This window comes from Zonotrichia albicollis, chromosome 2, assembly GCF_047830755.1.
Source record: "Zonotrichia albicollis isolate bZonAlb1 chromosome 2, bZonAlb1.hap1, whole genome shotgun sequence".
In the NCBI taxonomy this organism is placed as follows: domain Eukaryota; kingdom Metazoa; phylum Chordata; class Aves; order Passeriformes; family Passerellidae; genus Zonotrichia; species Zonotrichia albicollis.
Window position 1 is genome coordinate 83,758,519 of NC_133820.1, and position 13,360 is coordinate 83,771,878.

The 13,360-nt window shown below is 34.2% G+C and overlaps 1 long non-coding RNA gene across 1 annotated transcript in view; it reads left to right on the top strand.

Moving 5' to 3' along the window:
- LOC141728227 (uncharacterized) overlaps positions 1-2,313 on the top strand; it is a 121,261-nt gene extending 118,948 nt beyond the window's left edge. Inside the window, exon 5 of the long non-coding RNA XR_012579083.1 lies at positions 1,546-2,313. This is a non-coding gene — a long non-coding RNA (uncharacterized LOC141728227). The remainder of the gene's footprint in view (positions 1-1,545) is intronic.
- Positions 2,314-13,360: the final 11,047 nt, after the last annotated feature.

Genomic DNA, 13,360 nt, shown 5'->3' on the forward strand with positions numbered 1-13,360 from the left:
AGATAAAAAGAATGACATTGTTATAAATGGCATCCAATTTTTAGAAACATGAGTAAACTGAGCCTTGGGCTTGATCTACAGAATGAACTGGAACAATTCATTTTGACTTAATTTAGCAGGACTGTAGGAACTTTATTACATAATACAGAGATATTTTGCCATCTTTAGACCCAAACTTCTATTGAAGCATGACAAAAGCTTGCAGAGAAATGTTAGAAATAGTCATAGGTGACCCCAAAAATATACATAATTACTACTAAATTTACAAGTTTCAGATTTCTTATTTAAATAGTCTCCAGGAAAAAAAAAATTCCACTATAAATTGTAAAATTACCTATAATTCTAAAAGATGTCCGCTTATTGTCTTTTCAATGATCTGCCTCTCTCCTCTCTGTAACAATAGATATGTTTTTCTGAAATATCTGTAAGATCTATATTTAAAAATATTTTTAGTCAAAATTAGTCAGGAACTAATTTCTAATTTTCCCGAATATTCATAAGAATTGAGATGCAGCCAGGATTGTTTAAATGTAATTAATATTAATATAATTAATTATATTGTCCAAAAATCTTGAGCTCGTTGCTTATGGAGAAGGACATGTCCTTCGGAAAGAGGTACTTGATCTTCACCATAGCAGAAATGAAATGACAGAAGAGCCATAACAGAAATGTAATTATCTATAAAAAGCAAACTCTACATTGGTGTGGCTATGGCAGTTTGTGTCAGGCAAGAATTAAGCTGGCAGCCTCAAGGCACGTACTCCATTCCTGAAAATAAAAATGGTTTGGAATAAGTGCATTAAAAATTTTGACAACGCCACACCTGATCTCTTGAGACCAGGGAGAGGGTTTCCAAAAAGAATAACCAGTGGAAGAGATGCAGTTGTGCTCATATCAGTTTACATCAATTTCTATCTGATTTCTAGGACAAATTACAGCCTGCAGCTGATGTACACATCAGGGCTCCTAACTAGCTTCTTTAATTGGTTGCTTTGCATGGAGTCAGATAATATTGTTAAGAAACAGAATGTTATAATGAACTGAGGACTGCACTTGGAAAATAAGCCATGCTATTTTTTGGGGCTGGTAAAACACAGATTGCTTTCAGTTATTTTTCTTGGCAGGACTACTGTTTCTGCCCATAGCCTGTCAAGTGCCCAGATGGTTCCAAGGCTCTAGGGCACCTGTATAACTCACATCAGACTTTAACAGAAAAGTAGTAATATTTATATATTTACATTTCAGTCCCCCTCCATTCGAAGCAAAACACAGCTGTTATATTTTCTCCCTGGCCATTACCTTGTGATGTCCTATGCAGCCATTATCTCCACTCGTTGCCAATTTGTAGTAGTGTTCCTGCATTTCTCTTCTTTCTAGCCCTTGTGTAAAGCTGCATTTGAATAAACACATCTCCTGTAACTCAAAGAAGAAAGCAGTCTACCAGGGGATTGTTCTGTTTTGTATAAATTAATAGCATAATAATTTTTAACATATTTTTTACGCGACTCACACTTACTGATGAGGTGCTGACTCTCTTCTCTTCAGACCTGATTTCTGCCTCCCTTCCCATTTGCCATGAGTGTCAACTGCACCATCTGGGATGACCTTTCTGCAGTGACTGAGAGTATAGCACTAAAATGTCTGAATTCCCTGGTTTAAAATTGACAATGTTACACTCCTTTCCAGAGTTGTTAAATGTTTTCCTTTCAATCATTTTGCAAATGGTAGACACTTTACTTTCAATGTTTTTTCATAAACCCAGTGTATATATAAGGAAAATATTTTATATTTTGATGGATACAAACTTGTAAAGAAGAATTTTTAATAACTACTCATTTAGAAAATGATTTTCAGTAAGTTAATATACTGTTGATTGTGAAACAGTGTTCCCAGGGTGTTGTTTCATCTATCCTTATTATTAATTAAGCATGACAGTCTATATGTAACTTAAGTAATAATTTTTAGGAGACTAAACTGTAATATATTCACTGACACTATACTATCCACATGATTTAAAGACAAACAAATATGCCCAATTATTTATACAAGAAAAGTTGTTTCAAGACTGTAAGGAAAACATCTAACTTAAGGAAATGTTCTATGCTAACATGTAGCATGTAAAATATGTGGCATTGTCTATAAACTTTCTGAAAAGGTCACATAATGTGAACTATAAACTGGAAAAAAACAAAAATTTAGGCTAACAATACATTGAAATAATTAGGTAATTTTGGGTGAATTTTACTTAATTAGACCAGTTCTCAGTGTCCAGTTTAATTTTGAAGGTATTTTTGAATAGAAAACATAATAATATGTTACTATTAGGGCTTCTTGTTTACTGTCTTGTATTACCCTGATAAATTATGTTGTTTGTTGAGATTAGATCAGTCTGCTTGAGAATGTTTTGTGGCGAGTAGAAAATCCAGAAATTTGATGGAGTACTTATATCTATAAACATATTTCTTTAAATATATTAGAATGTGTGCATTTATCACTTCTTGTTCATATCTGTTCAATCAAATAGACTTAAAACTTGAATGAGTCTGAGAACTGTACTGTGCATTTTTCTGCCAGATATTATTTAATAAACAAAGTTCCTGAGGCAGTTTTATGTAGGGCTTTTCTAAAATCACTTTGCTACAATGACAGTAACTTTTCTAGTCACTATTTCAGATAAACTTTCCTCCCATTCAATGTTTCAATACCACAAAAGAGAAAAAGGAAAGCAATAGACATTAATCCGGAAAGTACAGAATTAAAATAGAACTAAAGACAAATTTAAGGTCATTGAACATCAATCTATTTTATTTGGAGTAGACTTGTCATAGTTGTGGAGAACGATTCACAGAATAACACCAATTTTCCATGGACTCCATGAAGATAATTTCAAGACTTTCCTAGGTGTTTGACTGCTTCTCACTGTTAATGAATGACAATGTAAAAGAAAATAGAAGATGTATTTGTAACTTTAGATCAAACCTTGAACTCCTCTTTTGTAGGAGTCAGTAATAGAATTCCTCTCCTATGAAGAGAGGAAGAGAGAATTGGGATTGTTCAGTCTGGAAAAGAGACGTCTTTGAGGTCACCTAACTCTGGCCTTCCAGTACCTGAAGGGAGCCTGCAAAAAAGATGAAAAAATAGTATTTACAAAGGCATGTAGTGACAGAACAAGGGGAATAGCTTCTAACTGAGAGTAGGTTTAGGTTAGATATCAGGAATAAATTCTTTACTGTGAGGGTGGTGAGGTACTGGAAGAGGCTGCCCAGAGAAATTGTGCATGCCTCGTCCCTGGAAGTGCTCAAGGTCAGGCTGGATGTTGAATGGAGCTCTGAGCAATGTGATTTAAAAAAAATGTATCCCTGTTCACAGTAAAGGGAAGTGCAACTAGATGATCTTTAAGGTCCTTTTCAACTCTAACCATTCTATGATTCTAAACAAAACTAAAATTGAAAGCAGTTCTAACCTTTAGGGAACTGTTGAGGCCACACACACACACATACGCACACACATGCAATCCAGAAGCGCAGAAATCATTAGTGTGTCAGGCTCAAGACCTGATATCAAGTTGAAAAGATAAATTTCATCAAGCAGTATATTTAGTGTCAGATAGGTCATGATGTCTAAAAATATTTGCCATTATAATTTAATTTTTCAGTCATCATGCTAAAATAAATTTTTTAACAACAGAAGCCTTACAGGATGGACTTGCCGTACATGACAGTGAGGTTTTTTTTTTTTTGGAAGAAAAAGTATTCTTGGAAAGACTGTGTGTATGAACTAATACAGTTAAAATCACTGTTATATGTACACATATTTTTGAACGTGTATATATAAGTACACATACAAAATATATTTGAAGTTCAAACTGAAATCAGTCACAACTTTATGATCGTTTGTTTCAATTGTGGCTGCACAGGATATGACAGCTTGCATACTTTTTGTTTCCTTGATACTTAACTGTTATTAGGATCTAAAAGTTATCTAGTTTTTTTCTTTCTCTTGAATTGATCAACTTGCAAAACAAGAAACACTTTAGAAACTTCTCAGCTGCCTCTTAGCACAGAAATTCTGGAAAGAGACATTTTCTTTCATAAATAGAAATAAATTCCAATTTTATTAAATGGATATAGGTGGAAGAAATAGACCAGCTGGCAACACAAAAGTTCTTCTACAGATCTGAAACAGAAGCAGCAATTCAAGCTGATTACAGATTAGAAGTGTTTGAAGTTTAAATTATGCTGTAAATGCAACCATTTAAACAGGAAGACTATTAGGTTTGGAACATGAAATATGTTAACCAAGACAGTAGTATTAAGTTGTTAATTTTCTCAGGGTTTGTGGCACAATTAGAAAGTGGGATAACAAGATATTAGAAGGAAAAGGTAAAAGAGAATGCAGCAATGTCTGTTTTGATGGCACAACTCCGTTTGCAATTCTTTGATGGTAACACTGCTTTTGGCCACCACAGCCTTTTGTTTTCTCTGGCTGCTTGTTCTTGCTCTTCTAAAGCATCTTCCACTATTTCAGCAGAAATTGTTTATGCAGACACATACCAAACTAGAGCAGGAAACTTCAATTTTTTTTAAGGTTTGGGGCTTTTTTTTATTTTTGCGTTTTTGCGGGGGAGGTTTTAGGTGTATCTTTTGGGGAGGGTTGTTTGTTTTGTTTGGAATTTGGTGTTTTTTTGTTTGTTTGTTTTTGTTTGTTTTGTTTTTTGGGCTTTTGGGGGGGATGGGGGTGGGTTGTTAGTTTTGGGTTTTTTTTTGTTTTGGAGTTATTTTTTCCATTTGCCCGATTCAGTTTCCCAGTCCAGTTGAGGTTTGGGCAGAGACAGATTGGCCGATTGATGTAGGGATAATATCTCACAACCAGCTAAGAGGAACAAAGGTAAAACTAAGACCAAACCCAAGGGTAGAAGGATTATCTGGAGACCCCAACATTAACAAAGGTATTCTTAATAGCACATGGCAATTTTCCCCACATTGTACCTCCTTTCATTTAGAGTGTAGTTGCAGCTTTGTTCCAGGTTTTTCATCTCTAATAGAGTTTAAAATTTTAGATCAGTAGAATTAAGATAATTTAATACAAATTATAAGAGTTATGGATGACTATGTAGGTAAATAGAGATGCCTACTTGACCTCTACCAAGGAGAAAATGTCTCAGAAGCTGATGAATTTTGTAAATTTTAATTTTGTCTCCAGTCTCACATAGAGAGAAAACCTATTTCCAAGGAAGAAAAATTTTTATTTTATTTCAATTCTGTACAGCAAGGTTTTGCTAAATTTCTTCAGTCACTTATGCGGCAGAAAAGTTCAATATTTATAAATTAGGAGGCAATAATCTATTTATGGTAGTAAAAGTTGTCTTTTGAAAAAATAAGATCCTGAAGGATCTTTACTCAACTGTATAATTGAAATACAACTGCTGCATTATTTAAAAAGGTACAAATTTATTTAGATTAGAGTCCTATTTCTTAAAACATATTGTGCTCCTCTGACAATACAATAAACCCCATTTTTCTCTGGCCTTTTAAGCACAGAAAAGGCCTTTAAATTGCATGCAAGTATTTATCCTGAACTTTTAAACCATGAATTTAGCCAGTTAATGCAACTCACTATATTTTTGAAATTACATTTTCAGGGAAAATTTTTATTAGTTTTAGACTAAGGACTATTATAAACCTGATTTTTTCTTCTTAGCTAAAATGTGACAAAACAACTCTGGCATCTAAAATTATTTTTCTTGTATTTAGAATGCTTTAGAAAAAATAGCATAAATCACAGAAAACAAATTATATTTCAATAAAGTGACCAAAATCCTACAACAATACACTGCAACAGAGAAAGTCTCTAAAAAAGAACTAATAAAGAAGACAAGATGGGAGAGGTAGTGTTTATGCTTACATGTCATTCTTCAACTTCTAATAAAGAAGATCCTGACAAGTGAATACATTATAAAAGGAAACACTTTTTTCCTGTCTTCTTTATTCTCTGCTTTTGGCTTTCTTTCACAGCTCTTTTTTTCCACCTTGCACATAGCCAAGTAAATTCTATTCCCTAAAGAATGGGCTGATGGACCCTGAAGCAAGGTTTGACAATATGTCTTACAGAAGAAAAGAGACATATTTTTAGACTAAATACAGATATCCTGATTTCCTCATCAAAGATACTTTTGCATCAAAATTATTTGACTGTTATAAATTAAAATAGTAGTCTTCATCACAATGTGCTGCCGCTGAGTAAAATTTCCCCATTTCACTTCTTTCAGTTCTTGGAGTTCAAAGCTGTAGAATGTCAGCTTTTCATCTTGTGAAGATACAATTGTTTCTTTCTTGCTTTTTTTCATCTAAAACACCTCAGAAAAATGCATGTATGTGTCAATGTCCCAGTGCTACCACAAGCCCAGAGCAAGGGGAAGGATTGCAGGTCAGCAGGAGAACACCTGGAGAGCAGCATAAAGGAATTCCATCTTCTTGGTCAGAAAATCAGCTCCATCTGGGGCCCAAATTAAATGTATCTATCCCCAGTGCATAGCACAGGAATAAATAAGAGACACTGGAGACAGCATGTGCCTGCAGGGCTATGATCTTACTGGCACCACAGAAACATGGTAGGATGACTCCTATGAGTGGAGTGTGGGAATGGAAGAATGCTGGCTCTCAAGGAAAAACAAAGTAGGGGAGGCAAGGAGTGATGTCAATGACCAGCATGGAGCTTTGTCTGGGGATAGATGAGGAGAGTTCATGGGTCAGGGTAAAAGGGAGCTCAGGGCAAGTGAGGCCATTGCGGGGGTCTGCTGCAGGCTGCCTGAGCAGGAAGATGCAGTGAATGAGACCCTCTCTACACAGAGAGGAGTAGCTTGAGGTACACCTGCCTTTGTTCTTGTGGGGAACTTCAACCAGCTGGAGTGACCCAATAGACTAACTTCTATGTAAGCTCAAATTTCATCACATGAGCAATTCTTAATATTTCAGATGTAGACAAGAAGGTAGCGAATAAAAACAAAGTTGATTACTTGGAAGTGTACTTTATAAGTGAAAATTAGCATGATCCAATTTAATTTAAACCAATTTCAGAATTATTCTTGTGTTTCAAGTGATTAACGCCATTTGAAATATAATTCTATTTAAAATTAAAATATTGATGGTATTCTAATATATCAGCATCAGTCAATTTTTCCTTCATATTACCTCAAGGTTAATGTATAACATAATTTATTATTAATGTCTGAATAATTAAAGAGGGTTAGAAATTGAGTAATATTACGCATTTTGTAACAGGAAGACTATATTGCAATTATTGAACAAGAACAATGTGATCCATTCGATATGACACAGAATGTTTTATACCTGGAAAAAAATAATTTTAATTAATTAACAAGTCACTCAGATAATGATTCTTCTCAACATACATGATATGACTTATTAAAGGTCAGAACCAGAATTTGGTGTAGTCAGCTGGTATAAGAAAGACCTCCATTTTATCCCAAAGATAAAGAAAAGGTATCTTTTCTGATACTATAAACAATAGCTGTAATACGTGCAGCTGCTTCATTACTTTAGCTTATTTCTTTCTAGAAGAAAGTGATTGCTGTGGCCATTCATACAATATTCAACCTCAAGGTATTTTAAACCTGTTTTCCTTGTTAGTTTTAATGCCTCTTCCCTTGTCACAGCTGCTGTATTTGTATGCTTTTAGAGATAATTTTCATGTTACAGTGTTGCTTTAAAGAGTAGTATTATAGTTTCCAGCTGCATTCCCAAAGTACATTCACTTCACCACAGGCTCACAAACCAGAGGAAAAAATTTCTTTCTGCATATTGTGTGTGTGTGTGTGTGTGTGTGTGTGTGTGTTGGTTTATTCTGTGTTCACAATTCATTTCGATTAGGCTTGTTTTTTTGTTTGTCTTAAGATGCTGGAAGTTAAATATCACCATAAGAAATTCTGGAAACAGTGTTCAACAAATGATTTCTAATGCCATATGTCTTGGAATCCAATGTAGTATTTTAATGGAGTTCCTGTGAGGCCAATCATTACAACATTAAAAAAAATGCAATTAATTAAATAATGAATTTTAAAATGAACTATTTGTTAAAAAATAGAAACTTTAAGGAAAAATATTGTTCAAGCCAGACAGAGAAAGGGAATTGTCAGATTTTATAACAAATTTAATATACCTTTGTGCCTGCTGCTCTTGATTTAAAATTGTTTATATTCATGGCAAAAAGTAATTTCCTGGGATACTTCAGTGTTCTCCAGAATGTTGCTCACATCATAGAAGTCATGGAGAATTCATCTTACCTAAACCTGAGTCATTGAGAGGTAAGGACATAATCTAAGCCATTTGTCTAAGTTACCTTGTACTAAATGGAAAAGATAAGCATGATTTGTTCTTTCAAGGTAACTCATTCCATCTGAAATATGTGGGATGGATTTTCATCTCCAAGTGGCTTTTTATTTCAATCAAATATAATAGGTATATAAACACACTGTGTGGGTGGAATGAATGCTGTTGCCTTTAAGCCTCAAAAACATCCCAGATTATTTTTCCAGTCCCAAGTTAGCACATTTGTATCACAATTAGCTTTTAGTTAACTGTTTTCTAATCACTTCTCAGTCTTTTTTACTTTGTTCTTTTTGCCAGGTCTTTCAGAGCTTTAAGTTGCTTTGGCCACACAGTGACTGGTAAATATAAAGAAGTCATTACTGTCAGAGTTGTTGCCAGTATGGAAATAACTTGTTGGGATCACTCTCAGTTGACAACTTTTGTTGCTCACAAAGTAGATTATTTTCAAAAGATAGCATTTCCGTAGAAAAAAAGAGAAAAAAGAGGAATTGGGCTATTTGATCAATTGTCTTTTCTCAGGCAAGAGATGAACCAAGTAGGCCAAAAAACAAAATGGCATCTTAAATAATTTAAAATGTGATTTTTTTGTTTTATCTTATGGGGGGGTGTTAATATCTTAAAGCGTGTTTTCTAAAACCTGTTTCTATTTGGTTAGAAGTAAAGTGGTTGAACTGTGACTGCCATTCTGAGAAACAGTGAACTACTGGTTAAAGAAAGAGGTACTTGAGATGCATCAAAAGACAGGAAATCAGTAAAAAAGGCTTGAGAGACAGAGTAAGCACTTGAGTAGAAACAACACATGACACCTGAGAACACTGCCAGACCAAGAAAGAAAGCAGAGAACTGAATACTCATTAGCAAGGCCAAAATTCAGAGAACTGTAGGATGCTTTGGATTAGAAGAGACCTTATAGATGGTCCTGCTGCATCCTCCACTAGATGGGTTTGCTGCTATGCAGACAGGATGAGAGAGATGGGGCTGTTCAGCCTGGAGAAGTGAGGCCTTCAGGGAGACCTTATAACACCTTCCAGTACATAAAAAGTGTCTAAAAGAGAGCTGGAGAGGGGCTTTTCACAAGGACATGTAGTGACAGGACAAGGGGGGATGGCTCTAAATTGGAAGAGGGTAGGTTTAGACAGATATTAAAAAGAAATTCTTTAAGGGGAGGGTGGTGAGGTACACCTCAAAATGGGCTGCCCAGAGAAGTTGTGGATGCCTCATTCCTAGCAATGTTCAAGGCTAGAATGGACAGTATAAAAGAAGCTGCTATAATGTGATACTCAATATAAACTTTTATTTTCTCTCATAAGAAATAAATGCTAACTTGTAAGGTATAGCAGAAGTCTGATGACACAACTTTGGCCTACAACACTCTAAAATGTGGTGGAATAAATAAATAATAATGACAATTTAAAATTAAAAAAATACATTATATGTTAGAAAAAAAGGCCTAGAAGCAGAAGAAGGAAAAATGGGACGAACATTATAATCATAAAATAAGACAAAAACATAGTAGGTGCATAAAAACATAGTAGGTGCATATGGGATGATGTAAAATATCTGAGATTATTGATACAACATATAACATATAAAGATGCCACACAAAAGATTTGCACTCTTTGAATCATAGACTGAATCAAAACCAGAGAATGCAATTCAAGAAAGTTGTAGTAGTAATCTAATAGGAATTTCAGAAAGTGAAGCAGTAAGTAAAGGCCATAATATTTAAAAAAACAAGATTACCATCTTACAACCTGATAGAAGACAACCATTCTTTAATGATAAATACAAGTATACATTTCTGGATGTTTTACATCTGTCCCCATCTATCAGTGGTTCATTGGCTACCATAAAAGAATTTTCTTTATTCAATCTACATGTTGGTCTTTTCTATATACTTGAATGTTTTGAATGAAGACTGTAATTTGCTGCATAACCTGAGAGTAAACTTATAATATCTCTTTTACTATTATTTATGCAGTGAAAGAGGCAGTTTCATCACCACTTCCAGTCCTCACAAATTCATAATCACAAATATCTTAACAGTAGATGCACGTTTTCATTCATTCTTCAAAAACCTCAGATGTTACTGAAAGAGGGGAACAGGTTTTGGGAGGAGGGATTGCCATATGGAAAGCAAGTACAAGAAAAGAGCAAACATAGAATAAAACATATGGAAAAATGTCTGTATGGAATAAATCAAGTTAGTCTTATGGAAGTTATCTTTGGCCTCTCCTGACTTTTATTTATGCCTCTGACTAGCAATTGCCTGCATCTTATCTTCTATCAGTGCTGAGGAAAGAGAAAAAAAAAACATTAAAATGAAATTATAGGAAAATAAACAAAATGTGCCTACACGGGAAAATTTCAATTTCTTTGAGATAACTTTCAGTTAGAACTACAGAAGAACTCTGATTCAAGGTATGAATATGCTGCCCTTTAAAATGAATTAACTTCTTGAGAAGCCCTTAAACTGTATTACATGCTACAGAAATTTTTTTTTCCACTAGTAGCAAGTTAATTTCCATTATGTCTTATTGCTTCAAATTAAAAAAAAAAAAAAAGGATAAAAACATTTTATAAAATGGGTGCTAAATTACATGATCTGGGGTTTTTTGTAAAACAAAATTTTAATATCAGCTTCTACATCCATGACTTCTTGCTAAATAAAGACAAAACTAAGTAGTTTATTGAAAATGTTTTCAATACAACATCTTATATTTATGTTAGTTTATAAAATTGTGTAACTGAACATACAAACCAATCTACCAAATTTTCTAGTAAGAATTTTGTAGGTAGGAAAGAAAGCAATAAATTATATTTTAGACAGTGTGGGGTCTGAATAATAGGGAAGATTATATAGCTACTACTATTACATTACTACTTGCTGCTGAGAGGATATTATTTCATGTTACTGCAGTAAACAAAACAAATAGAAGAAAAATAAACACCATTTATAGAACTGAAACTTTATGGCAAACAAAATTTAATGTGTCAATATGAACAAGAAAATTATATTTCATTTTCTTCTCTTTTAGTTTTATTTTCAAATAAGGAATAGAAAAATATAGGTAGTTAGAATGGAGTCATTATGATACTGTTAATTAGTAAGCTACATTTGAAATATCTTTTCTGTGTGTGGACTAACACAGGAAGTTTCAAAATGTGCTAGAAAAGATTGCATGTCTATTGAGACAGGTGCATTAAAAATCACATCTAATATAGGTGTTTAAATATAATGTCTTTGCACAAATATGTGTTTAAGCTTGTATAATAAAGCAAATATGTCTCGGGTTCAGATGAGCTGATGGGCACTGAGCATGGCTGTTAGAACAGAGAATGCTATTCACCTTATTCTAAGGTAAAAATTCGTGTGTGGTTTTTATCTAACATGGATTTACAGCTTCATTTGAGCTATCCAGAATATCTGCCAAGCTTCCCCTTGCATTCCAGAAATGAACAAGACTACCGCTTGGATCACTGTCATATTTGCCAGCCTTCTGGGGATTTCTTGGATCTCTGAAGACATTTCAGACTGCACTGGATGTCTAGCAAATTCAGTCAAATATCTAGTTGGAAGCTGTCATATGCATTTAGAAATTTCCGTTTAAGTGCCTTGATAGATGAGCTCATTTCCATCCCAATGGATCTGGGATGACATTATTAACTTGGAAATAGGTTGTAATAGGTTGAAATAGATTCTTGGAATAGAAATAGAACTGGCTGATGGTGGACGAAAATCTGGCTCTGCCTAGTTTGAAAGAAATTTTCTAATTCTTACATTATTTCAGGCTGGCAAGAGATAAGAAATTTCCTGCTAGCCAAGGAAATTCTTTTCCCTGATTATTTTCTGATTGTAGAGTTCTAGCATAACCACTGTAACATTGAAGCTCCCATTGTAATGGCAATCTGTAGCACCGCTCTACTTCAGGATGAACAAGCCAGTTAAAATCCTGGCTAACAATCTTCTGCCTTAGTCACATTACATTATAAATAGAACTCAAGTACTAAATGTAAAGAAAACAAGTAGTTGAACCTACAGATATGAGTTTTTTCAAGCAGGTATATTTTCTACTAAATATTTGCAGAAATGTGGGTTGAAAATAACTTAGCAAGAGAGGAACATCAGAAATGCTAATTAGCTTTCAGAACAGTTAAATAGGTAGATATTTAAATATCAGTAAATATCACTACTGATATTTAAATATCAGTATCTGTACACCAAGGCACCTGGGTTTGGTTAAATCACCTTTTAGATCAGAAAGTAAAGGAGAGCAAGGCACAAAAATTTTTTACAACTCGTTTATAGTAAATTGCAAGACATTGTTGCTATCCTTTTCAAGGGTTTAAGTTACAATAATGGATTAGACGAGTCTTCTAAGAGAATAAGAAAAACAAAAGATAGGAAACATTGAAACCAAATGAGGCACATATCTGGAATTCTGACTGTCACAAGGGCTCTAGTAACCCAATACAGCCTCAACAAAGCACCTTTAAGTGGGTAGATATCTCCAGGCTTCCTGCTTTTATGTGCCTAAGTTGTATCTATAGCAACAGATGACTAGCCTTAGCTGTTATTTCAAGAAAGGCAGCAGAAAATGTTCCTCTCTGACTGTTTTCTTTAGGTTGATAAGTTGGTGGTAAAATATTCTAATTCCCACCCCCTATATACATCCTTTTTCTTTGGAAAGAAGCCAAACTTCTCATTGTTTCCAAGTTTTTTGAAGTACTTCTAGGTAAAGATACCTGTGTGTGTGTTTTCAAATAAGCCTAACAGTGTCAAAGCTAATCTTTGACATGAATCTCATTACTGCTTTTGTTTTGCATGTTCTGACAACACCAACAGATATGGACCACTTGGTGCTTAATTGTGTACCGTAGCAATTGTCTCACATAATTTTAGATTTAGCCAACCTAGAAAACTGAATATATATCAAAATTTTTGGGCAAGCCAGGCTCATAACCTTTCTCACTGGAAGAAACTTTATCTAATACTAATTCCTTATTGTCTC